At 39.7% G+C, this 24778-nt stretch overlaps 24 non-coding genes across 24 annotated transcripts; all 24 read right to left on the bottom strand.

The window, feature by feature from the left end:
* Window positions 1-331: 331 nt before the first annotated feature.
* On the bottom strand, window positions 332-403 carry TRNAG-UCC (transfer RNA glycine (anticodon UCC)). The gene has a single exon. It is a non-coding gene; the product is annotated as a tRNA-Gly (tRNA).
* Window positions 404-1914: 1511 nt separating this feature from the next.
* On the bottom strand, window positions 1915-1986 carry TRNAG-UCC (transfer RNA glycine (anticodon UCC)). The gene has a single exon. It is a non-coding gene; the product is annotated as a tRNA-Gly (tRNA).
* A 456-nt stretch (window positions 1987-2442) lies between these two features.
* Window positions 2443-2514, bottom strand: TRNAG-UCC (transfer RNA glycine (anticodon UCC)). Its single transcript has one exon. It is a non-coding gene; the product is annotated as a tRNA-Gly (tRNA).
* A 984-nt stretch (window positions 2515-3498) lies between these two features.
* TRNAG-UCC (transfer RNA glycine (anticodon UCC)) lies at window positions 3499-3570 on the bottom strand. The gene has a single exon. It is a non-coding gene; the product is annotated as a tRNA-Gly (tRNA).
* A 456-nt stretch (window positions 3571-4026) lies between these two features.
* TRNAG-UCC (transfer RNA glycine (anticodon UCC)) lies at window positions 4027-4098 on the bottom strand. The gene has a single exon. It is a non-coding gene; the product is annotated as a tRNA-Gly (tRNA).
* A 456-nt stretch (window positions 4099-4554) lies between these two features.
* On the bottom strand, window positions 4555-4626 carry TRNAG-UCC (transfer RNA glycine (anticodon UCC)). Its single transcript has one exon. It is a non-coding gene; the product is annotated as a tRNA-Gly (tRNA).
* A 456-nt stretch (window positions 4627-5082) lies between these two features.
* Window positions 5083-5154, bottom strand: TRNAG-UCC (transfer RNA glycine (anticodon UCC)). The gene has a single exon. It is a non-coding gene; the product is annotated as a tRNA-Gly (tRNA).
* A 456-nt stretch (window positions 5155-5610) lies between these two features.
* TRNAG-UCC (transfer RNA glycine (anticodon UCC)) lies at window positions 5611-5682 on the bottom strand. Its single transcript has one exon. It is a non-coding gene; the product is annotated as a tRNA-Gly (tRNA).
* A 456-nt stretch (window positions 5683-6138) lies between these two features.
* Window positions 6139-6210, bottom strand: TRNAG-UCC (transfer RNA glycine (anticodon UCC)). The gene has a single exon. It is a non-coding gene; the product is annotated as a tRNA-Gly (tRNA).
* A 456-nt stretch (window positions 6211-6666) lies between these two features.
* On the bottom strand, window positions 6667-6738 carry TRNAG-UCC (transfer RNA glycine (anticodon UCC)). The gene has a single exon. It is a non-coding gene; the product is annotated as a tRNA-Gly (tRNA).
* Window positions 6739-7194: 456 nt separating this feature from the next.
* On the bottom strand, window positions 7195-7266 carry TRNAG-UCC (transfer RNA glycine (anticodon UCC)). The gene has a single exon. It is a non-coding gene; the product is annotated as a tRNA-Gly (tRNA).
* A 2040-nt stretch (window positions 7267-9306) lies between these two features.
* On the bottom strand, window positions 9307-9378 carry TRNAG-UCC (transfer RNA glycine (anticodon UCC)). The gene has a single exon. It is a non-coding gene; the product is annotated as a tRNA-Gly (tRNA).
* Window positions 9379-9834: 456 nt separating this feature from the next.
* On the bottom strand, window positions 9835-9906 carry TRNAG-UCC (transfer RNA glycine (anticodon UCC)). Its single transcript has one exon. It is a non-coding gene; the product is annotated as a tRNA-Gly (tRNA).
* A 456-nt stretch (window positions 9907-10362) lies between these two features.
* TRNAV-UAC (transfer RNA valine (anticodon UAC)) lies at window positions 10363-10434 on the bottom strand. The gene has a single exon. It is a non-coding gene; the product is annotated as a tRNA-Val (tRNA).
* A 2040-nt stretch (window positions 10435-12474) lies between these two features.
* Window positions 12475-12546, bottom strand: TRNAG-UCC (transfer RNA glycine (anticodon UCC)). The gene has a single exon. It is a non-coding gene; the product is annotated as a tRNA-Gly (tRNA).
* Window positions 12547-13002: 456 nt separating this feature from the next.
* TRNAG-UCC (transfer RNA glycine (anticodon UCC)) lies at window positions 13003-13074 on the bottom strand. The gene has a single exon. It is a non-coding gene; the product is annotated as a tRNA-Gly (tRNA).
* A 456-nt stretch (window positions 13075-13530) lies between these two features.
* TRNAG-UCC (transfer RNA glycine (anticodon UCC)) lies at window positions 13531-13602 on the bottom strand. Its single transcript has one exon. It is a non-coding gene; the product is annotated as a tRNA-Gly (tRNA).
* Window positions 13603-14058: 456 nt separating this feature from the next.
* Window positions 14059-14130, bottom strand: TRNAG-UCC (transfer RNA glycine (anticodon UCC)). Its single transcript has one exon. It is a non-coding gene; the product is annotated as a tRNA-Gly (tRNA).
* A 2568-nt stretch (window positions 14131-16698) lies between these two features.
* TRNAG-UCC (transfer RNA glycine (anticodon UCC)) lies at window positions 16699-16770 on the bottom strand. The gene has a single exon. It is a non-coding gene; the product is annotated as a tRNA-Gly (tRNA).
* Window positions 16771-20394: 3624 nt separating this feature from the next.
* On the bottom strand, window positions 20395-20466 carry TRNAG-UCC (transfer RNA glycine (anticodon UCC)). Its single transcript has one exon. It is a non-coding gene; the product is annotated as a tRNA-Gly (tRNA).
* Window positions 20467-20922: 456 nt separating this feature from the next.
* TRNAG-UCC (transfer RNA glycine (anticodon UCC)) lies at window positions 20923-20994 on the bottom strand. Its single transcript has one exon. It is a non-coding gene; the product is annotated as a tRNA-Gly (tRNA).
* A 1512-nt stretch (window positions 20995-22506) lies between these two features.
* TRNAG-UCC (transfer RNA glycine (anticodon UCC)) lies at window positions 22507-22578 on the bottom strand. Its single transcript has one exon. It is a non-coding gene; the product is annotated as a tRNA-Gly (tRNA).
* Window positions 22579-23034: 456 nt separating this feature from the next.
* Window positions 23035-23106, bottom strand: TRNAG-UCC (transfer RNA glycine (anticodon UCC)). Its single transcript has one exon. It is a non-coding gene; the product is annotated as a tRNA-Gly (tRNA).
* Window positions 23107-24074: 968 nt separating this feature from the next.
* On the bottom strand, window positions 24075-24146 carry TRNAG-UCC (transfer RNA glycine (anticodon UCC)). The gene has a single exon. It is a non-coding gene; the product is annotated as a tRNA-Gly (tRNA).
* Window positions 24147-24778: the final 632 nt, after the last annotated feature.

Below are 24778 nucleotides of genomic sequence, written 5' to 3'. Positions count from 1 at the left end.
CACTGTTTATTGGAATAAGATGAAAAAAATCTATTGCAGAAATTTTAAATTGACTTGGGCACTTCCCAAAAATTGGGTTCTTCCAAACTGATACGGTTCAGATTTTCGAGAGCCGTGCTTAAAATGACCGTTATTGTACAAGAAAAAAAATAAAAAAACAAAAAACCCAAAGTGATTGACAATTTCCGCGAGTCATTCATATCTGATCTATGTAGAGCATGATCCAGCACAAAATGTTGTTGATTCAGCAACAAGAGCAGTAACAGTCGTTGAGAATGTTAAATAGGAACGCAAAATTTGCTGACTACAGTGTCGTAAAATCAGATTTTTTTGCGTTGGCCGGGAATCGAACCCGGGTCAACTGCTTGGAAGGCAGCTATGCTCACCACTATACCACCAACGCTTGATGCATTTTGGTTCTTCCGACACCACGAGCCATACGGTCACATTTTCAGACAAGCTTCCTGATCTCTCAAGAACGCTCGCCTAGTCTAAGTTCACATTTCGCTGTTTCAAACTTTGCAAGCACACTGTTTATTGGAATAAGATGAAAAAAATCTATTGCAGAAATTTTAAATTGACTTGGGCACTTCCCAAAAATTGGGTTCTTCCAAACTGATACGGTTCAGATTTTCGAGAGCCGTGCTTAAAATGACCGTTATTGTACAAGAAAAAAAATTAAAAAACAAAAAACCCAAAGTGATTGACAATTTCCACGAGTCATTCATATCTGATCTATGTAGAGCATGATCCAGAAAAAATGTTGTTGATTCAGCAACAAGAGCAGTAACAGTCGTTGAGAATGTTAAATAGGAACGCAAAATTTGCTGACTACAGTGTCGTAAAATCAGATTTTCTTGCGTTGGCCGGGAATCGAACCCGGGTCAACTGCTTGGAAGGCAGCTATGCTGACTACTATACCACCAACGCTTGATGTGTTTTAGTTTTACCGACACCACAAGCCATACGGTCACATTTTCAGACAAGCTTCCTGATCTCTCAAGAACGCTCGCCTAGTCTAAGTACACATTTCGCTGTTTCAAACTTTGCAAGCACACTGTTTATTGGAATAAGATGAAAAAAATCTATTGCAGAAATTTTAACTTGACTTGGGCACTTCCCAAAAATTGGGTTCTTCCAAACTGATACGGTTCAGATTTTCGAGAGCCGTGCTTAAAATGACCGTTATTGTACAAGAAAAAAAATAAAAAAACAAAAAACCCAAAGTGATTGACAATTTCCGAGAGTCATTCATATCTGATCTATGTAGAGCATGATCCAGCACAAAATGTTGTTGATTCAGCAACAAGAACAGTAACAGTCGTTGAGAATGTTAAATAGGAACGCAAAATTTGCTGACTACAGTGTCGTAAAATCAGATTTTCTTGCGTTGGCCAGGAATCGAACCCGGGTCAACTGCTTGGAAGGCAGCTATGCTCACCACTATACCACCAACGCTTGATGCATTTTGGTTTTACCGACACCACGAGCCATACGGTCACATTTTCAGACAAGCTTCCTGATCTCTCAAGAACGCTCGCCTAGTCTAAGTTCACATTTCGCTGTTTCAAACTTTGCAAGCACACTGTTTATTGGAATAAGATGAAAAAAATCTATTGCAGAAATTTTAAATTGACTTGGGCACTTCCCAAAAATTGGGTTCTTCCAAACTGATACGGTTCAGATTTTCGAGAGCCGTGCTTAAAATGACCGTTATTGTACAAGAAAAAAAATTAAAAAACAAAAAACCCAAAGTGATTGACAATTTCCACGAGTCATTCATATCTGATCTATGTAGAGCATGATCCAGCACAAAATGTTGTTGATTCAGCAACAAGAGCAGTAACAGTCGTTGAGAATGTTAAATAGGAACGCAAAATTTGCTGACTACAGTGTCGTAAAATCAGATTTTCTTGCGTTGGCCGGGAATCGAACCCGGGTCAACTGCTTGGAAGGCAGCTATGCTCACCACTATACCACCAACGCTTGATGCATTTTGGTTTTACCGACACCACGAGCCATACGGTCACATTTTCAAACAAGCTTCCTGATCTCTCAAGAACGCTCGCCTAGTCTAAGTTCACATTTCGCTGTTTCAAACTTTGCAAGCACACTGTTTATTGGAATAAGATGAAAAAAATCTATTGCAGAAATTTTAAATTGACTTGGGCACTTCCCAAAAATTGGGTTCTTCCAAACTGATACGGTTCAGATTTTCGAGAGCCGTGCTTAAAATGACCGTTATTGTACAAGAAAAAAAATTAAAAAACAAAAAACCCAAAGTGATTGACAATTTCCGCGAGTCATTCATATCTGATCTATGTAGAGCATGATCCAGCACAAAATGTTGTTGATTCAGCAACAAGAGCAGTAACAGTCGTTGAGAATGTTAAATAGGAACGCAAAATTTGCTGACTACAGTGTCGTAAAATCATATTTTTTTGCGTTGGCCGGGAATCGAACCCGGGTCAACTGCTTGGAAGGCAGCTATGCTCACCACTATACCACCAACGCTTGATGCATTTTGGTTCTCCCGACACCACGAGCCATACGGTCACATTTTCAGACAAGCTTCCTGATCTCTCAAGAACGCTCGCCTAGTCTAAGTTCACATTTCGCTGTTTCAAACTTTGCAAGCACACTGTTTATTGGAATAAGATGAAAAAAATCTATTGCAGAAATTTTAAATTGACTTGGGCACTTCCCAAAAATTGGGTTCTTCCAAACTGATACGGTTCAGATTTTCGAGAGCCGTGCTTAAAATGACCGTTATTGTAAAAGAAAAAAAAAGAAAAAACAAAAAACCCAAAGTGATTGACAATTTCCGCGAGTCATTCATATCTGATCTATGTAGAGCATGATCCAGCACAAAATGTTGTTGATTCAGCAACAAGAGCAGTAACAGTCGTTGAGAATGTTAAATAGGAACGCAAAATTTGCTGACTACAGTGTCGTAAAATCAGATTTTCTTGCGTTGGCCGGGAATCAAACCGGGGTCAACTGCTTGGAAGGCAGCTATGCTCACCACTATATCACCAACGCTTGATGTGTTTTAGTTTTACCGACACCACAAGCCATACGGTCACATTTTCAGACAAGCTTCCTGATCTCTCAAGAACGCTCGCCTAGTCTAAGTTCACATTTCGCTGTTTCAAACTTTGCAAGCACACTGTTTATTGGAATAAGATGAAAAAAATCTATTGCAGAAATTTTAAATTGACTTGGGCACTTCCCAAAAATTGGGTTCTTCCAAACTGATACGGTTCAGATTTTCGAGAGCCGTGCTTAAAATGACCGTTATTGTACAAGAAAAAAAATTAAAAAACAAAAAACCCAAAGTGATTGACAATTTCCGCGAGTCATTCATATCTGATCTACGTAGAGCATGATCCAGCACAAAATGTTGTTGATTCAGCAACAAGAGCAGTAACAGTCGTTGAGAATGTTAAATAGGAACGCAAAATTTGCTGACTACAGTGTTGTAAAATCAGATTTTCTTGCGTTGGCCGGGAATCGAACCCGGGTCAACTGCTTGGAAGGCAGCTATGCTCACCACTATACCACCAACGCTTGATGCATTTTGGTTTTACCGACACCACGAGCCATACGGTCACATTTTCAAACAAGCTTCCTGATCTCTCAAGAACGCTCGCCTAGTCTAAGTTCACATTTCGCTGTTTCAAACTTTGCAAGCACACTGTTTATTGGAATAAGATGAAAAAAATCTATTGCAGAAATTTTAAATTGACTTGGGCACTTCCCAAAAATTGGGTTCTTCCAAACTGATACGGTTCAGATTTTCGAGAGTCGTGCTTAAAATGACCGTTATTGTACAAGAAAAAAAATTAAAAAACAAAAAACCCAAATTGATTGACAATTTCCGCGAGTCATTCATATCTGATCTATGTAGAGCATGATCCAGCACAAAATGTTGTTGATTCAGCAACAAGAGCAGTAACAGTCGTTGAGAATGTTAAATAGGAACGCAAAATTTGCTGACTACAGTGTCGTAAAATCAGATTTTCTTGCGTTGGCCGGGAATCGAACCCGGGTCAACTGCTTGGAAGGCAGCTATGCTCACCACTATACCACCAACGCTTGATGCATTTTGGTTTTACCGACACCACGAGCCATACGGTCACATTTTCAAACAAGCTTCCTGATCTCTCAAGAACGCTCGCCTAGTCTAAGTTCACATTTCGCTGTTTCAAACTTTGCAAGCACACTGTTTATTGGAATAAGATGAAAAAAATCTATTGCAGAAATTTTAAATTGACTTGGGCACTTCCCAAAAATTGGGTTCTTCCAAACTGATACGGTTCAGATTTTCGAGAGCCGTGCTTAAAATGACCGTTATTGTACAAGAAAAAAAATAAAAAAACAAAAAACCCAAAGTGATTGACAATTTCCGCGAGTCATTCATATCTGATCTATGTAGAGCATGATCCAGCACAAAATGTTGTTGATTCAGCAACAAGAGCAGTAACAGTCGTTGAGAATGTTAAATAGGAACGCAAAATTTGCTGACTACAGTGTCGTAAAATCAGATTTTTTTGCGTTGGCCGGGAATCGAACCCGGGTCAACTGCTTGGAAGGCAGCTATGCTCACCACTATACCACCAACGCTTGATGCATTTTGGTTCTTCCGACACCACGAGCCATACGGTCACATTTTCAGACAAGCTTCCTGATCTCTCAAGAACGCTCGCCTAGTCTAAGTTCACATTTCGCTGTTTCAAACTTTGCAAGCACACTGTTTATTGGAATAAGATGAAAAAAATCTATTGCAGAAATTTTAAATTGACTTGGGCACTTCCCAAAAATTGGGTTCTTCCAAACTGATACGGTTCAGATTTTCGAGAGCCGTGCTTAAAATGACCGTTATTGTACAAGAAAAAAAATTAAAAAACAAAAAACCCAAAGTGATTGACAATTTCCGCGAGTCATTCATATCTGATCTACGTAGAGAATGATCCAGCACAAAATGTTGTTGATTCAGCAACAAGAGCAGTAACAGTCGTTGAGAATGTTAAATAGGAACGCAAAATTTGCTGACTACAGTGTCATAAAATCAGATTTTCTTGCGTTGGCCGGGAATCGAACCCGGGTCAACTGCTTGGAAGGCAGCTATGCTCACCACTATACCACCAACGCTTGATGCATTTTGGTTTTACCGACACCACGAGCCATACGGTCACATTTTCAAACAAGCTTCCTGATCTCTCAAGAACGCTCGCCTAGTCTAAGTTCACATTTCGCTGTTTCAAACCTTGCAAGCACACTGTTTATTGGAATAAGATGAAAAAAATCTATTGCAGAAATTTTAAATTGACTTGGGCACTTCCCAAAAATTGGGTTCTTCCAAACTGATACGGTTCAGATTTTCGAGAGCCGTGCTTAAAATGACCGTTATTGTACAAGAAAAAAAATTAAAAAACAAAAAACCCAAAGTGATTGACAATTTCCGCGAGTCATTCATATCTGATCTATGTAGAGCATGATCCAGCACAAAATGTTGTTGATTCAGCAACAAGAGCAGTAACAGTCGTTGAGAATGTTAAATAGGAACGCAAAATTTGCTGACTACAGTGTCGTAAAATCAGATTTTCTTGCGTTGGCCGGGAATCGAACCCGGGTCAACTGCTTGGAAGGCAGCTATGCTCACCACTATACCACCAACGCTTGATGCATTTTGGTTTTACCGACACCACGAGCCATACGGTCACATTTTCAAACAAGCTTCCTGATCTCTCAAGAACGCTCGCCTAGTCTAAGTTCACATTTCGCTGTTTCAAACTTTGCAAGCACACTGTTTATTGGAATAAGATGAAAAAAATCTATTGCAGAAATTTTAAATTGACTTGGGCACTTCCCAAAAATTGGGTTCTTCCAAACTGATACGGTTCAGATTTTCGAGAGCCGTGCTTAAAATGACCGTTATTGTACAAGAAAAAAAATAAAAAAACAAAAAACCCAAAGTGATTGACAATTTCCGCGAGTCATTCATATCTGATCTATGTAGAGCATGATCCAGCACAAAATGTTGTTGATTCAGCAACAAGAGCAGTAACAGTCGTTGAGAATGTTAAATAGGAACGCAAAATTTGCTGACTACAGTGTCGTAAAATCAGATTTTTTTGCGTTGGCCGGGAATCGAACCCGGGTCAACTGCTTGGAAGGCAGCTATGCTCACCACTATACCACCAACGCTTGATGCATTTTGGTTCTTCCGACACCACGAGCCATACGGTCACATTTTCAGACAAGCTTCCTGATCTCTCAAGAACGCTCGCCTAGTCTAAGTTCACATTTCGCTGTTTCAAACTTTGCAAGCACACTGTTTATTGGAATAAGATGAAAAAAATCTATTGCAGAAATTTTAAATTGACTTGGGCACTTCCCAAAAATTGGGTTCTTCCAAACTGATACGGTTCAGATTTTCGAGAGCCGTGCTTAAAATGACCGTTATTGTACAAGAAAAAAAATTAAAAAACAAAAAACCCAAAGTGATTGACAATTTCCGCGAGTCATTCATATCTGATCTACGTAGAGCATGATCCAGCACAAAATGTTGTTGATTCAGCAACAAGAGCAGTAACAGTCGTTGAGAATGTTAAATAGGAACGCAAAATTTGCTGACTACAGTGTCATAAAATCAGATTTTCTTGCGTTGGCCGGGAATCGAACCCGGGTCAACTGCTTGGAAGGCAGCTATGCTCACCACTATACCACCAACGCTTGATGCATTTTGGTTTTACCGACACCACGAGCCATACGGTCACATTTTCAAACAAGCTTCCTGATCTCTCAAGAACGCTCGCCTAGTCTAAGTTCACATTTCGCTGTTTCAAACTTTGCAAGCACACTGTTTATTGGAATAAGATGAAAAAAATCTATTGCAGAAATTTTAAATTGACTTGGGCACTTCCCAAAAATTGGGTTCTTCCAAACTGATACGGTTCAGATTTTCGAGAGCCGTGCTTAAAATGACCGTTATTGTACAAGAAAAAAAATAAAAAAACAAAAAACCCAAAGTGATTGACAATTTCCGCGAGTCATTCATATCTGATCTATGTAGAGCATGATCCAGCACAAAATGTTGTTGATTCAGCAACAAGAGCAGTAACAGTCGTTGAGAATGTTAAATAGGAACGCAAAATTTGCTGACTACAGTGTCGTAAAATCAGAATTTTTTGCGTTGGCCGGGAATCGAACCCGGGTCAACTGCTTGGAAGGCAGCTATGCTCACCACTATACCACCAACGCTTGATGCATTTTGGTTCTTCCGACACCACGAGCCATACGGTCACATTTTCAGACAAGCTTCCTGATCTCTCAAGAACGCTCGCCTAGTCTAAGTTCACATTTCGCTGTTTCAAACTTTGCAAGCACACTGTTTATTGGAATAAGATGAAAAAAATCTATTGCAGAAATTTTAAATTGACTTGGGCACTTCCCAAAAATTGGGTTCTTCCAAACTGATACGGTTCAGATTTTCGAGAGCCGTGCTTAAAATGACCGTTATTGTAAAAGAAAAAAAAAGAAAAAACAAAAAACCCAAAGTGATTGACAATTTCCGAGAGTCATTCATATCTGATCTATGTAGAGCATGATCCAGCACAAAATGTTGTTGATTCAGCAACAAGAGCAGTAACAGTCGTTGAGAATGTTAAATAGGAACGCAAAATTTGCTGACTACAGTGTCGTAAAATCAGATTTTCTTGCGTTGGCCAGGAATTGAACCCGGGTCAACTGCTTGGAAGGCAGCTATGCTCACCACTATACCACCAACGCTTGATGCATTCTGGTTTTACCGACACCACGAGCCATACGGTCACATTTTCAGACAAGCTTCCTGATCTCTCAAGAACGCTCGCCTAGTCTAAGTTCACATTTCGCTGTTTCAAACTTTGCAAGCACACTGTTTATTGGAATAAGATGAAAAAAATCTATTGCAGAAATTTTAAATTGACTTGGGCACTTCCCAAAAATTGGGTTCTTCCAAACTGATACGGTTCAGATTTTCGAGAGCCGTGCTTAAAATGACCGTTATTGTACAAGAAAAGAAATTAAAAAACAAAAAACCCAAAGTGATTGACAATTTCCGCGAGTCATTCATATCTGATCTATGTAGAGCATGATCCAGCACAAAATGTTGTTGATTCAGCAACAAGAGCAGTAACAGTCGTTGAGAATGTTAAATAGGAACGCAAAATTTGCTGACTACAGTGTCGTAAAATCAGAATTTCTTGCATTGGCCAGGAATCGAACCCGGGTCAACTGCTTGGAAGGCAGCTATGCTCACCACTATACCACCAACGCTTGATGCATTCTGGTTTTACCGACACCACGAGCCATACGGTCACATTTTCAGACAAGCTTCCTGATCTCTCAAGAACGCTCGCCTAGTCTAAGTTCACATTTCGCTGTTTCAAACTTTGCAAGCACACTGTTTATTGGAATAAGATGAAAAAAATCTATTGCAGAAATTTTAAATTGACTTGGGCACTTCCCAAAAATTGGGTTCTTCCAAACTGATACGGTTCAGATTTTCGAGAGCCGTGCTTAAAATGACCGTTATTGTACAAGAAAAAAAATTAAAAAACAAAAAACCCAAAGTGATTGACAATTTCCGCGAGTCATTCATATCTGATCTATGTAGAGCATGATCCAGCACAAAATGTTGTTGATTCAGCAACAAGAGCAGTAACAGTCGTTGAGAATGTTAAATAGGAACGCAAAATTTGCTGACTACAGTGTCGTAAAATCAGATTTTTTTGCGTTGGCCGGGAATCGAACCCAGGTCAACTGCTTGGAAGGCAGCTATGCTCACCACTATACCACCAACGCTTGATGCATTTTGGTTCTTCCGACACCACGAGCCATACGGTCACATTTTCAAACAAGCTTCCTGATCTCTCAAGAACGCTCGCCTAGTCTAAGTTCACATTTCGCTGTTTCAAACCTTGCAAGCACACTGTTTATTGGAATAAGATGAAAAAAATCTATTGCAGAAATTTTAAATTGACTTGGGCACTTCCCAAAAATTGGGTTCTTCCAAACTGATACGGTTCAGATTTTCGAGAGCCGTGCTTAAAATGACCGTTATTGTACAAGAAAAAAAATAAAAAAACAAAAAACCCAAAGTGATTGACAATTTCCGCGAGTCATTCATATCTGATCTATGTAGAGCATGATCCAGCACAAAATGTTGTTGATTCAGCAACAAGAGCAGTAACAGTCGTTGAGAATGTTAAATAGGAACGCAAAATTTGCTGACTACAGTGTCGTAAAATCAGATTTTTTTGCGTTGGCCGGGAATCGAACCCGGGTCAACTGCTTGGAAGGCAGCTATGCTCACCACTATACCACCAACGCTTGATGCATTTTGGTTCTTCCGACACCACGAGCCATACGGTCACATTTTCAGACAAGCTTCCTGATCTCTCAAGAACGCTCGCCTAGTCTAAGTTCACATTTCGCTGTTTCAAACTTTGCAAGCACACTGTTTATTGGAATAAGATGAAAAAAATCTATTGCAGAAATTTTAAATTGACTTGGGCACTTCCCAAAAATTGGGTTCTTCCAAACTGATACGGTTCAGATTTTCGAGAGCCGTGCTTAAAATGACCGTTATTGTACAAGAAAAAAAATTAAAAAACAAAAAACCCAAAGTGATTGACAATTTCCGCGAGTCATTCATATCTGATCTACGTAGAGCATGATCCAGCACAAAATGTTGTTGATTCAGCAACAAGAGCAGTAACAGTCGTTGAGAATGTTAAATAGGAACGCAAAATTTGCTGACTACAGTGTCATAAAATCAGATTTTCTTGCGTTGGCCGGGAATCGAACCCGGGTCAACTGCTTGGAAGGCAGCTATGCTCACCACTATACCACCAACGCTTGATGCATTTTGGTTTTACCGACACCACGAGCCATACGGTCACATTTTCAAACAAGCTTCCTGATCTCTCAAGAACGCTCGCCTAGTCTAAGTTCACATTTCGCTGTTTCAAACTTTGCAAGCACACTGTTTATTGGAATAAGATGAAAAAAATCTATTGCAGAAATTTTAAATTGACTTGGGCACTTCCCAAAAATTGGGTTCTTCCAAACTGATACGGTTCAGATTTTCGAGAGCCGTGCTTAAAATGACCGTTATTGTACAAGAAAAAAAATAAAAAAACAAAAAACCCAAAGTGATTGACAATTTCCGCGAGTCATTCATATCTGATCTATGTAGAGCATGATCCAGCACAAAATGTTGTTGATTCAGCAACAAGAGCAGTAACAATCGTTGAGAATGTTAAATAGGAACGCAAAATTTGCTGACTACAGTGTCGTAAAATCAGATTTTTTTGCGTTGGCCGGGAATCGAACCCGGGTCAACTGCTTGTAAGGCAGCTATGCTCACCACTATACCACCAACGCTTGATGCATTTTGGTTCTTCCGACACCACGAGCCATACGGTCACATTTTCAGACAAGCTTCCTGATCTCTCAAGAACGCTCGCCTAGTCTAAGTTCACATTTCGCTGTTTCAAACTTTGCAAGCACACTGTTTATTGGAATAAGATGAAAAAAATCTATTGCAGAAATTTTAAATTGACTTGGGCACTTCCCAAAAATTGGGTTCTTCCAAACTGATACGGTTCAGATTTTCGAGAGCCGTGCTTAAAATGACCGTTATTGTAAAAGAAAAAAAAAGAAAAAACAAAAAACCCAAAGTGATTGACAATTTCCGAGAGTCATTCATATCTGATCTATGTAGAGCATGATCCAGCACAAAATGTTGTTGATTCAGCAACAAGAGCAGTAACAGTCGTTGAGAATGTTAAATAGGAACGCAAAATTTGCTGACTACAGTGTCGTAAAATCAGATTTTCTTGCGTTGGCCAGGAATTGAACCCGGGTCAACTGCTTGGAAGGCAGCTATGCTCACCACTATACCACCAACGCTTGATGCATTCTGGTTTTACCGACACCACGAGCCATACGGTCACATTTTCAGACAAGCTTCCTGATCTCTCAAGAACGCTCGCCTAGTCTAAGTTCACATTTCGCTGTTTCAAACTTTGCAAGCACACTGTTTATTGGAATAAGATGAAAAAAATCTATTGCAGAAATTTTAAATTGACTTGGGCACTTCCCAAAAATTGGGTTCTTCCAAACTGATACGGTTCAGATTTTCGAGAGCCGTGCTTAAAATGACCGTTATTGTACAAGAAAAGAAATTAAAAAACAAAAAACCCAAAGTGATTGACAATTTCCGCGAGTCATTCATATCTGATCTATGTAGAGCATGATCCAGCACAAAATGTTGTTGATTCAGCAACAAGAGCAGTAACAGTCGTTGAGAATGTTAAATAGGAACGCAAAATTTGCTGACTACAGTGTCGTAAAATCAGAATTTCTTGCATTGGCCAGGAATCGAACCCGGGTCAACTGCTTGGAAGGCAGCTATGCTCACCACTATACCACCAACGCTTGATGCATTCTGGTTTTACCGACACCACGAGCCATACGGTCACATTTTCAGACAAGCTTCCTGATCTCTCAAGAACGCTCGCCTAGTCTAAGTTCACATTTCGCTGTTTCAAACTTTGCAAGCACACTGTTTATTGGAATAAGATGAAAAAAATCTATTGCAGAAATTTTAAATTGACTTGGGCACTTCCCAAAAATTGGGTTCTTCCAAACTGATACGGTTCAGATTTTCGAGAGCCGTGCTTAAAATGACCGTTATTGTACAAGAAAAAAAATTAAAAAACAAAAAACCCAAAGTGATTGACAATTTCCGCGAGTCATTCATATCTGATCTATGTAGAGCATGATCCAGCACAAAATGTTGTTGATTCAGCAACAAGAGCAGTAACAGTCGTTGAGAATGTTAAATAGGAACGCAAAATTTGCTGACTACAGTGTCGTAAAATCAGATTTTTTTGCGTTGGCCGGGAATCGAACCCAGGTCAACTGCTTGGAAGGCAGCTATGCTCACCACTATACCACCAACGCTTGATGCATTTTGGTTCTTCCGACACCACGAGCCATACGGTCACATTTTCAAACAAGCTTCCTGATCTCTCAAGAACGCTCGCCTAGTCTAAGTTCACATTTCGCTGTTTCAAACCTTGCAAGCACACTGTTTATTGGAATAAGATGAAAAAAATCTATTGCAGAAATTTTAAATTGACTTGGGCACTTCCCAAAAATTGGGTTCTTCCAAACTGATACGGTTCAGATTTTCGAGAGCCGTGCTTAAAATGACCGTTATTGTACAAGAAAAAAAATTAAAAAACAAAAAACCCAAAGTGATTGACAATTTCCGCGAGTCATTCATATCTGATCTATGTAGAGCATGATCCAGCACAAAATGTTGTTGATTCAGCAACAAGAGCAGTAACAGTCGTTGAGAATGTTAAATAGGAACGCAAAATTTGCTGACTACAGTGTCGTAAAATCAGATTTTCTTGCGTTGGCCGGGAATCGAACCCGGGTCAACTGCTTGGAAGGCAGCTATGCTCACCACTATACCACCAACGCTTGATGCATTTTGGTTTTACCGACACCACGAGCCATACGGTCACATTTTCAAACAAGCTTCCTGATCTCTCAAGAACGCTCGCCTAGTCTAAGTTCACATTTCGCTGTTTCAAACTTTGCAAGCACACTGTTTATTGGAATAAGATGAAAAAAATCTATTGCAGAAATTTTAAATTGACTTGGGCACTTCCCAAAAATTGGGTTCTTCCAAACTGATACGGTTCAGATTTTCGAGAGCCGTGCTTAAAATGACCGTTATTGTACAAGAAAAAAAATAAAAAAACAAAAAACCCAAAGTGATTGACAATTTCCGCGAGTCATTCATATCTGATCTATGTAGAGCATGATCCAGCACAAAATGTTGTTGATTCAGCAACAAGAGCAGTAACAGTCGTTGAGAATGTTAAATAGGAACGCAAAATTTGCTGACTACAGTGTCGTAAAATCAGATTTTTTTGCGTTGGCCGGGAATCGAACCCGGGTCAACTGCTTGGAAGGCAGCTATGCTCACCACTATACCACCAACGCTTGATGCATTTTGGTTCTTCCGACACCACGAGCCATACGGTCACATTTTCAGACAAGCTTCCTGATCTCTCAAGAACGCTCGCCTAGTCTAAGTTCACATTTCGCTGTTTCAAACTTTGCAAGCACACTGTTTATTGGAATAAGATGAAAAAAATCTATTGCAGAAATTTTAAATTGACTTGGGCACTTCCCAAAAATTGGGTTCTTCCAAACTGATACGGTTCAGATTTTAGAGAGCCGTGCTTAAAATGACCGTTATTGTACAAGAAAAAAAATTAAAAAACAAAAAACCCAAAGTGATTGACAATTTCCGCGAGTCATTCATATCTGATCTACGTAGAGCATGATCCAGCACAAAATGTTGTTGATTCAGCAACAAGAGCAGTAACAGTCGTTGAGAATGTTAAATAGGTACGCAAAATTTGCTGACTACAGTGTCATAAAATCAGATTTTCTTGCGTTGGCCGGGAATCGAACCCGGGTCAACTGCTTGGAAGGCAGCTATGCTCACCACTATACCACCAACGCTTGATGCATTTTGGTTTTACCGACACCACGAGCCATACGGTCACATTTTCAAACAAGCTTCCTGATCTCTCAAGAACGCTCGCCTAGTCTAAGTTCACATTTCGCTGTTTCAAACTTTGCAAGCACACTGTTTATTGGAATAAGATGAAAAAAATCTATTGCAGAAATTTTAAATTGACTTGGGCACTTCCCAAAAATTGGGTTCTTCCAAACTGATACGGTTCAGATTTTCGAGAGCCGTGCTTAAAATGACCGTTATTGTACAAGAAAAAAAATAAAAAAACAAAAAACCCAAAGTGATTGACAATTTCCGCGAGTCATTCATATCTGATCTATGTAGAGCATGATCCAGCACAAAATGTTGTTGATTCAGCAACAAGAGCAGTAACAGTCGTTGAGAATGTTAAATAGGAACGCAAAATTTGCTGACTACAGTGTCGTAAAATCAGATTTTTTTGCGTTGGCCGGGAATCGAACCCGGGTCAACTGCTTGGAAGGCAGCTATGCTCACCACTATACCACCAACGCTTGATGCATTTTGGTTCTTCCGACACCACGAGCCATACGGTCACATTTTCAGACAAGCTTCCTGATCTCTCAAGAACGCTCGCCTAGTCTAAGTTCACATTTCGCTGTTTCAAACTTTGCAAGCACACTGTTTATTGGAATAAGATGAAAAAAATCTATTGCAGAAATTTTAAATTGACTTGGGCACTTCCCAAAAATTGGGTTCTTCCAAACTGATACGGTTCAGATTTTCGAGAGCCGTGCTTAAAATGACCGTTATTGTAAAAGAAAAAAAAAGAAAAAACAAAAAACCCAAAGTGATTGACAATTTCCGAGAGTCATTCATATCTGATCTATGTAGAGCATGATCCAGCACAAAATGTTGTTGATTCAGCAACAAGAGCAGTAACAGTCGTTGAGAATGTTAAATAGGAACGCAAAATTTGCTGACTACAGTGTCGTAAAATCAGATTTTCTTGCGTTGGCCAGGAATTGAACCCGGGTCAACTGCTTGGAAGGCAGCTATGCTCACCACTATACCACCAACGCTTGATGCATTCTGGTTTTACCGACACCACGAGCCATACGGTCACATTTTCAGACAAGCTTCCTGATCTCTCAAGAACGCTCGCCTAGTCTAAGTTCACATTTCGCTGTTTCAAACTTTGCAAGCACACTGTTTATTGGAATAAGATGAAAAAAATCTATTGCAGAAATTTTAAATTGACTTGGGCACTTCCCAAAAATTGGGTTCTTCCAAACTGATACGGTTCAGATTTTCGAGAGCCGTGCTTAAAATGACCGTTATTGTACAAGAAAAGAAATTAAAAAACAAAAAACCCAAAGTGATTGACAATTTCCGCGAGTCATTCATATCTGATCTATGTAGAGCATGATCCAGCACAAAATGTTGTTGATTCAGCAACAAGAGCAGTAACAGTCGTTGAGAATGTTAAATAGGAACGCAAAATTTGCTGACTACAGTGTCGTAAAATCAGAATTTCTTGCATTGGCCAGGAATCGAACCCGGGTCAACTGCTTGGAAGGCAGCTATGCTCACCACTATACCACCAACGCTTGATGCATTCTGGTTTTACCGACACCACGAGCCATACGGTCACATTTTCAGACAAGCTTCCTGATCTCTCAAGAACGCTCGCCTAGTCTAAGTTCACATTTCGCTGTTTCAAACTTTGCAAGCACACTGTTTATTGGAATAAGATGAAAAAAATCTATTGCAGAAATTTTAAATTGACTTGGGCACTTCCCAAAAATTGGGTTCTTCCAAACTGATACGGTTCAGATTTTCGAGAGCCGTGCTTAAAATGACCGTTATTGTACAAGAAAAAAAATTAAAAAACAAAAAACCCAAAGTGATTGACAATTTCCGCGAGTCATTCATATCTGATCTATGTAGAGCATGATCCAGCACAAAATGTTGTTGATTCAGCAACAAGAGCAGTAACAGTCGTTGAGAATGTTAAATAGGAACGCAAAATTTGCTGACTACAGTGTCGTAAAATCAGATTTTCTTGCGTTGGCCGGGAATCGAACCCGGGTCAACTGCTTGGAAGGCAGCTATGCTCACCACTATATCACCAACGCTTGATGCATTTTGGGTTTGCTGACACCACGAGCCATACGGTCACATTTTCAGACAAGCTTCCTGATCTCTCAAGAACGCTCGCCTAGTCTAAGTTCACATTTCGCTGTTTCAAACTTTGCAAGCACACTGTTTATTGGAATAAGATGAAAAAAATCTATTGCAGAAATTTTAAATTGACTTGGGCACTTCCCAAAAATTGGGTTCTTCCAAACTGATACGGTTCAGATTTTCGAGAACCGTGCTTAAAATGACCGTTATTGTACAAGAAAAAAAAAGAAAAAACAAAAAACCCAAAGTGATTGACAATTTCCGCGAGTCATTCATATCTGATCTATGTAGAGCATGATCCAGCACAAAATGTTGTTGATTCAGCAACAAGAGCAGTAACAGTCGTTGAGAATGTTAAATAGGAACGCAAAATTTGCTGACTACAGTGTCGTAAAATCAGATTTTCTTGCGTTGGCCGGGAATCAAACCGGGGTCAACTGCTTGGAAGGCAGCTATGCTCACCACTATATCACCAACGCTTGATGTGTTTTAGTTTTACCGACACCACGAGCCATACGGTCACATTTTCAGACAAGCTTCCTGATCTCTCAAGAACGCTCGCCTAGTCTAAGTTCACATTTCGCTGTTTCAAACTTTGCAAGCACACTGTTTATTGGAATAAGATGAAAAAAATCTATTGCAGAAATTTTAACTTGACTTGGGCACTTCCCAAAAATTGGGTTCTTCCAAACTGATACGGTTCAGATTTTCGAGAGCCGTGCTTAAAATTACCGTTATTGTACAAGAAAAAAAATTAAAAAACAAAAAACCCAAAGTGATTGACAATTTCCGCGAGTCATTCATATCTGATCTATGTATAGCATGATCCAGCACAAAATGTTGTTGATTCAGCAACAAGAGCAGTAACAGTCGTTGAGAATGTTAAATAGGAACGCAAAATTTGCTGACTACAGTGTCGTAAAATCAGATTTTTTTGCGTTGGCCGGGAATCGAACCCGGGTCAACTGCTTGGAAGGCAGCTATGCTCACCACTATACCACCAACGCTTGATGCATTCTGGTTCTCCCGACACCACGAGCCATACGGTCACATTTTCAGACAAGCTTCCTGATCTCTCAAGAACGCTCGCCTAGTCTAAGTTCACATTTCGCTGTTTCAAACTTTGCAAGCACACTGTTTATTGGAATAAGATGAAAAAAATCTATTGCAGAAATTTTAAATTGACTTGGGCACTTCCCAAAAATTGGGTTCTTCCAAACTGATACGGTTCAGATTTTCGAGAGCCGTGCTTAAAATGACCGTTATTGTAAAAGAAAAAAAAAGAAAAAACAAAAAACCCAAAGTGATTGACAATTTCCGCGAGTCATTCATATCTGATCTATGTAGAGCATGATCCAGCACAAAATGTTGTTGATTCAGCAACAAGAGCAGTAACAGTCGTTGAGAATGTTAAATAGGAACGCAAAATTTGCTGACTACAGTGTCGTAAAATCAGATTTTCTTGCGTTGGCCAGGAATCGAACCCGGGTCAACTGCTTGGAAGGCAGCTATGCTCACCACTATACCACCAACGCTTGATGCATTCTGGTTTTACCGACACCACGAGCCATACGGTCACATTTTCAGACAAGCTTCCTGATCTCTCAAGAACGCTCGCCTAGTCTAAGTTCACATTTCGCTGTTTCAAATTTTGCAAGCACACTGTTTATTGGAATAAGATGAAAAAAATCTATTGCAGAAATTTTAAATTGACTTGGGCACTTCCCAAAAATTGGGTTCTTCCAAACTGATACGGTTCAGATTTTCGAGAGACGTGCTTAAAATGACCGTTATTGTACAAGAAAAAAAATTAAAAAACAAAAAACCCAAAGTGATTGACAATTTCCGCGAGTCATTCATATCTGATCTATGTAGAGCATGATCCAGCACAAAATGTTGTTGATTCAGCAACAAGAGCAGTAACAGTCGTTGAGAATGTTAAATAGGAACGCAAAATTTGCCGACTACAGTGTCGTAAAATCAGATTTTCTTGCGTTGGCTGGGAATCGAACCCGGGTCAACTGCTTGGAAGGCAGCTATGCTCACCATTATACCACCAACGCTTGATGCATTTTGGTTTTACCGACACCACGAGCCATACGGTCACATTTTCAAACAAGCTTCCTGATCTCTCAAGAACGCTCGCCTAGTCTAAGTTCACATTTCGCTGTTTCAAACTTTGCAAGCACACTGTTTATTGGAATAAGATGAAAAAAATCTATTGCAGAAATTTTAAATTGACTTGGGCACTTCCCAAAAATTGGGTTCTTCCAAACTGATACGGTTCAGATTTTCGAGAGCCGTGCTTAAAATGACCGTTATTGTAAAAGAAAAAAAAAGAAAAAACAAAAAACCCAAAGTGATTGACAATTTCCGCGAGTCATTCATATCTGATCTATGTAGAGCATGATCCAGCACAAAATGTTGTTGATTCAGCAACAAGAGCAGTAACAGTCGTTGAGAATGTTAAATAGGAACGCAAAATTTGCTGACTACAGTGTCGTAAAATCAGATTTTCTTGCGTTGGCCGGGAATCAAACCGGGGTCAACTGCTTGGAAGGCAGCTATGCTCACCACTATATCACCAACGCTTGATGTGTTTTAGTTTTACCGACACCACGAGCCATACGGTCACATTTTCAGACAAGCTTCCTGATCTCTCAAGAACGCTCGCCTAGTCTAAGTTCACATTTCGCTGTTTCAAACTTTGCAAGCACACTGTTTATTGGAATAAGATGAAAAAAATCTATTGCAGAAATTTTAACTTGACTTGGGCACTTCCCAAAAATTGGGTTCTTCCAAACTGATACGGTTCAGATTTTCGAGAGCCGTGCTTAAAATGACCGTTATTGTACAAGAAAAAAAATTAAAAAAAAAAAAACCCAAAGTGATTGACAATTTCCGCGAGTCATTCATATCTGATCTATGTAGAGCATGATCCAGCACAAAATGTTGTTGATTCAGCAACAAGAGCAGTAACAGTCGTTGAGAATGTTAAATAGGAACGCAAAATTTGCTGACTACAGTGTCGTAAAATCAGATTTTCTTGCGTTGGCCAGGAATCGAACCCGGGTCAACTGCTTGGAAGGCAGCTATGCTCACCACTATACCACCAACGCTTGATGCATTTTGGTTTTACCGACACCACGAGCCATACGGTCACATTTTCAGACAAGCTTCCTGATCTCTCAAGAACGCTCGCCTAGTCTAAGTTCACATTTCGCTGTTTCAAACTTTGCAAGCACACTGTTTATTGGAATAAGATGAAAAAAATCTATTGCAGAAATTTTAACTTGACTTGGGCACTTCCCAAAAATTGGGTTCTTCCAAACTGATACGGTTCAGATTTTCGAGAGCCGTGCTTAAAATGACCGTTATTGTACAAGAAAAAAAATTAAAAAACAAAAAACCCAAAGTGATTGACAATTTCCGCGAGTCATTCATATCTGATCTATGTAGAGCATGATCCAGCACAAAATGTTGTTGATTCAGCAACAAGAGCAGTAACAGTCGTTGAGAATGTTAAATAGGAACGCAAAATTTGCTGACTACAGTGTCGTAAAATCAGATTTTCTTGCGTTGGCCAGGAATCGAACCCGGGTCAACTGCTTGGAAGGCAGCTATGCTCACCACTATACCACCAACGCTTGATGCATTCTGGTTTTACCGACACCACGAGCCATACGGTCAAATTTTCAGACAAGCTTCCTGATCTCTCAAGAACGCTCGCCTAGTCTAAGTTCACATTTCGCTGTTTCAAATTTTGCAAGCACACTGTTTATTGGAATAAGATGAAAAAAATCTATTGCAGAAATTTTAAATTGACTTGGGCACTTCCCAAAAATTGGGTTCTTCCAAACTGATACGGTTCAGATTTTCGAGAGCCGTGCTTAAAATGACCGTTATTGTACAAGAAAAAAAATTAAAAAACAAAAAACCCAAAGTGATTGACAATTTCCGCGAGTCATTCATATCTGATCTATGTAGAGCATGATCCAGCACAAAATGTTGTTGATTCAGCAACAAGAGCAGTAACAGTTGTTGAGAATGTTAAATAGGAACGCAAAATTTGCTGACTACAGTGTCGTAAAATCAGATTTTCTTGCGTTGGCCGGGAATCAAACCGGGGTCAACTGCTTGGAAGGCAGCTATGCTCACCACTATATCACCAACGCTTGATGTGTTTTAGTTTTACCGACACCACGAGCCATACGGTCACATTTTCAGACAAGCTTCCTGATCTCTCAAGAACGCTCGCCTAGTCTAAGTTCACATTTCGCTGTTTCAAACTTTGCAAGCACACTGTTTATTGGAATAAGATGAAAAAAATCTATTGCAGAAATTTTAACTTGACTTGGGCACTTCCCAAAAATTGGGTTCTTCCAAACTGATACGGTTCAGATTTTCGAGAGCCGTGCTTAAAATGACCGTTATTGTACAAGAAAAAAAATTAAAAAACAAAAAACCCAAAGTGATTGACAATTTCCGCGAGTCATTCATATCTGATCTATGTAGAGCATGATCCAGCACAAAATGTTGTTGATTCAGCAACAAGAGCAGTAACAGTCGTTGAGAATGTTAAATAGGAACGCAAAATTTGCTGACTACAGTGTCGTAAAATCAGATTTTCTTGCGTTGGCCGGGAATCGAACCCGGGTCAACTGCTTGGAAGGCAGCTATGCTCACCACTATACCACCAACGCTTGATGCATTCTGGTTTTACCGACACCACGAGCCATACGGTCACATTTTCAGACAAGCTTCCTGATCTCTCAAGAACGCTCGCCTAGTCTAAGTTCACATTTCGCTGTTTCAAACTTTGCAAGCACACTGTTTATTGGAATAAGATGAAAAAAATCTATTGCAGAAATTTTAAATTGACTTGGGCACTTCCCAAAAATTGGGTTCTTCCAAACTGATACGGTTCAGATTTTCGAGAGCCGTGCTTAAAATGACCGTTATTGTACAAGAAAAAAAATTAAAAAACAAAAAACCCAAAGTGATTGACAATTTCCGCGAGTCATTCATATCTGATCTATGTAGAGCATGATCCAGCACAAAATGTTGTTGATTCAGCAACAAGAGCAGTAACAGTCGTTGAGAATGTTAAATAGGAACGCAAAATTTGCTGACTACAGTGTCATAAAATCAGATTTTCTTGCGTTGGCCGGGAATCGAACCCGGGTCAACTGCTTGGAAGGCAGCTATGCTCACCACTATACCACCAACGCTTGATGTGTTTTAGTTTTACCGACACCACGAGCCATACGGTCACATTTTCAGACAAGCTTCCTGATCTCTCAAGAACGCTCGCCTAGTCTAAGTTCACATTTCGCTGTTTCTAGCTTTGCAAGCACACTGTTTATTGGAATAAGATGAAAAAAATCTATTGCAGAAATTTTAACTTGACTTGGGCACTTCCCAAAAATTGGGTTCTTCCAAACTGATACGGTTCAGATTTTCGAGAGCCGTGCTTAAAATGACCGTTATTGTACAAGAAAAAAAATTAAAAAACAAAAAACCCAAAGTGATTGACAATTTCCGCGAGTCATTCATATCTGATCTATGTAGAGCATGATCCAGCACAAAATGTTGTTGATTCAGCAACAAGAGCAGTAACAGTCGTTGAGAATGTTAAATAGGAACGCAAAATTTGCTGACTACAGTGTCGTAAGATCAGATTTTCTTGCGTTGGCCGGGAATCGAACCTGGGTCAACTGCTTGGAAGGCAGCTATGCTCACCACTATACCACCAACGCTTGATGCATTCTGGTTTTACCGACACCACGAGCCATACGGTCACATTTTCAGACAAGCTTCCTGATCTCTCAAGAACGCTCGCCTAGTCTAAGTTCACATTTCGCTGTTTCAAACTTTGCAAGCACACTGTTTATTGGAATAAGATGAAAAAAATCTATTGCAGAAATTTTAAATTGACTTGGGCACTTCCCAAAAATTGGGTTCTTCCAAACTGATACGGTTCAGATTTTCGAGAGCCGTGCTTAAAATGACCGTTATTGTACAAGAAAAAAAATTAAAAAACAAAAAATCCAAAGTGATTGACAATTTCCGCGAGTCATTCATATCTGATCTATGTAGAGCATGATCCAGTACAAAATGTTGTTGATTCAGTAACAAGAGCAGTAACAGTCGTTGAGAATGTTAAATAGGAACGCAAAATTTGCTGACTACAGTGTCATAAAATCAGATTTTCTTCCGTTGGCCGGGAATCGAACCCGGGTCAACTGCTTGGAAGGCAGCTATGCTCACCACTATACCACCAACGCTTGATGCATTTTGGTTTTACCGACACCACGAGCCATACGGTCACATTTTCAAACAAGCTTCCTGATCTCTCAAGAACGCTCGCCTAGTCTAAGTTCACATTTCGCTGTTTCAAACTTTGCAAGCACACTGTTTATTGGAATAAGATGAAAAAAATCTATTGCAGAAATTTTAACTTGACTTGGGCACTTCCCAAAAATTGGGTTCTTCCAAACTGATACGGTTCAGATTTTCGAGAGCCGTGCTTAAAATGACCGTTATTGTACAAGAAAAAAAATTAAAAAACAAAAAACCCAAAGTGATTGACAATTTCCGCGAGTCATTCATATCTGATCTATGTAGAGCATGATCCAGCACAAAATGTTGTTGATTCAGCAACAAGAGCAGTAACAGTCGTTGAGAATGTTAAATAGGAACGCAAAATTTGCTGACTACAGTGTCGTAAAATCAGATTTTCTTGCGTTGGCCGGGAATCGAACCCGGGTCAACTGCTTGGAAGGCAGCTATGCTCACCACTATACCACCAACGCTTGATGCATTCTGGTTTTACCGACACCACGAGCCATACGGTCACATTTTCAGACAAGCTTCCTGATCTCTCAAGAACGCTCGCCTAGTCTAAGTTCACATTCCGCTGTTTCAAACTTTGCAAGCACACTGTTTATTGGAATAAGATGAAAAAAATCTATTGCAGAAATTTTAAATTGACTTGGGCACTTCCCAAAAATTGGGTTCTTCCAAACTGATACGGTTCAGATTTTCGAGAGCCGTGCTTAAAATGACCGTTATTGTACAAGAAAAAAAATTAAAAAACAAAAAACCCAAAGTGATTGACAATTTCCGCGAGTCATTCATATCTGATCTATGTAGAGCATGATCCAGCACAAAATGTTGTTGATTCAGTAACAAGAGCAGTAACAGTCGTTGAGAATGTTAAATAGGAACGCAAAATTTGCTGACTACAGTGTCATAAAATCAGATTTTCTTGCGTTGGCCGGGAATCGAACCCGGGTCAACTGCTTGGAAGGCAGCTATGCTCACCACTATACCACCAACGCTTGATGCATTTTGGTTTTACCGACACCACGAGCCATACGGTCACATTTTCAAACAAGCTTCCTGATCTCTCAAGAACGCTCGCCTAGTCTAAGTTCACATTTCGCTGTTTCAAACTTTGCAAGCACACTGTTTATTGGAATAAGATGAAAAAAATCTATTGCAGAAATTTTAAATTGACTTGGGCACTTCCCAAAAATTGGGTTCTTCCAAACTGATACGGTTCAGATTTTCGAGACCGTTATTGTAAAAGAAAAAAAATTCAAAAACAAAAAACCCAAAGTGATTGACAATTTCCGCGAGTCATTCATATCTGATCTATGTAGAGCATGATCCAGCACAAAATGTTGTTGATTCAGCAACAAGAGCAGTAACAGTCGTTGAGAATGTTAAATAGGAACGCAAAATTTGCTGACTACAGTGTCGTAAAATCAGATTTTCTTGCGTTGGCCGGGAATCGAACCCGGGTCAACTGCTTGGAAGGCAGCTATGCTCACCACTATAGCACCAACACTTGATGCATTTTGGTTTTACCGACACCACGAGCCATACGGTCACATTTTCAAACAAGCTTCCTGATCTCTCAAGAACGCTCGCCTAGTCTAAGTTCACATTTCGCTGTTTCAAACTTTGCAAGCACACTGTTTATTGGAATAAGATGAAAAAAATCTATTGCAGAAATTTTAAATTGACTTGGGCACTTCCCAAAAATTGGGTTCTTCCAAACTGATACGGTTCAGATTTTCGAGAGCCGTGCTTAAAATGACCGTTATTGTACAAGAAAAAAAAATAAAAAACAAAAAACCCAAAGTGATTGACAATTTCCGCGAGTCATTCATATCTGATCTACGTAGAGCATGATCCAGCACAAAATGTTGTTGATTCAGCAACAAGAGCAGTAACAGTCGTTGAGAATGTTAAATAGGAACGCAAAATTTGCTGACTACAGTGTCGTAAAATCAGATTTTCTTGCGTTGGCCGGGAATCGAACCCGGGTCAACTGCTTGGAAGGCAGCTATGCTCACCACTATACCACCAACGCTTGATGCATTTTGGTTTTACCGACACCACGAGCCATACGGTCACATTTTCAAACAAGCTTCCTGATCTCTCAAGAACGCTCGCCTAGTCTAAGTTCACATTTCGCTGTTTCAAACTTTGCAAGCACACTGTTTATTGGAATAAGATGAAAAAAATCTATTGCAGAAATTTTAAATTGACTTGGGCACTTCCCAAAAATTGGGTTCTTCCAAACTGATACGGTTCAGATTTTCGAGAGCCGTGCTTAAAATGACCGTTATTGTAAAAGAAAAAAAAAGAAAAAACAAAAAACCCAAAGTGATTGACAATTTCCGCGAGTCATTCATATCTGATCTATGTAGAGCATGATCCAGCACAAAATGTTGTTGATTCAGCAACAAGAGCAGTAACAGTCGTTGAGAATGTTAAATAGGAACGCAAAATTTGCTGACTACAGTGTCGTAAAATCAGATTTTCTTGCGTTGGCCGGGAATCAAACCGGGGTCAACTGCTTGGAAGGCAGCTATGCTCACCACTATATCACCAACGCTTGATGTGTTTTAGTTTTACCGACACCACGAGCCATACGGTCACATTTTCAGACAAGCTTCCTGATCTCTCAAGAACGCTCGCCTAGTCTAAGTTCACATTTCG

Source organism: Pelobates fuscus, chromosome 3 (genome assembly GCF_036172605.1).
Source record: "Pelobates fuscus isolate aPelFus1 chromosome 3, aPelFus1.pri, whole genome shotgun sequence".
Classification (NCBI taxonomy): domain Eukaryota; kingdom Metazoa; phylum Chordata; class Amphibia; order Anura; family Pelobatidae; genus Pelobates; species Pelobates fuscus.
This window is presented reverse-complemented; position numbering and strand designations above follow the sequence as displayed.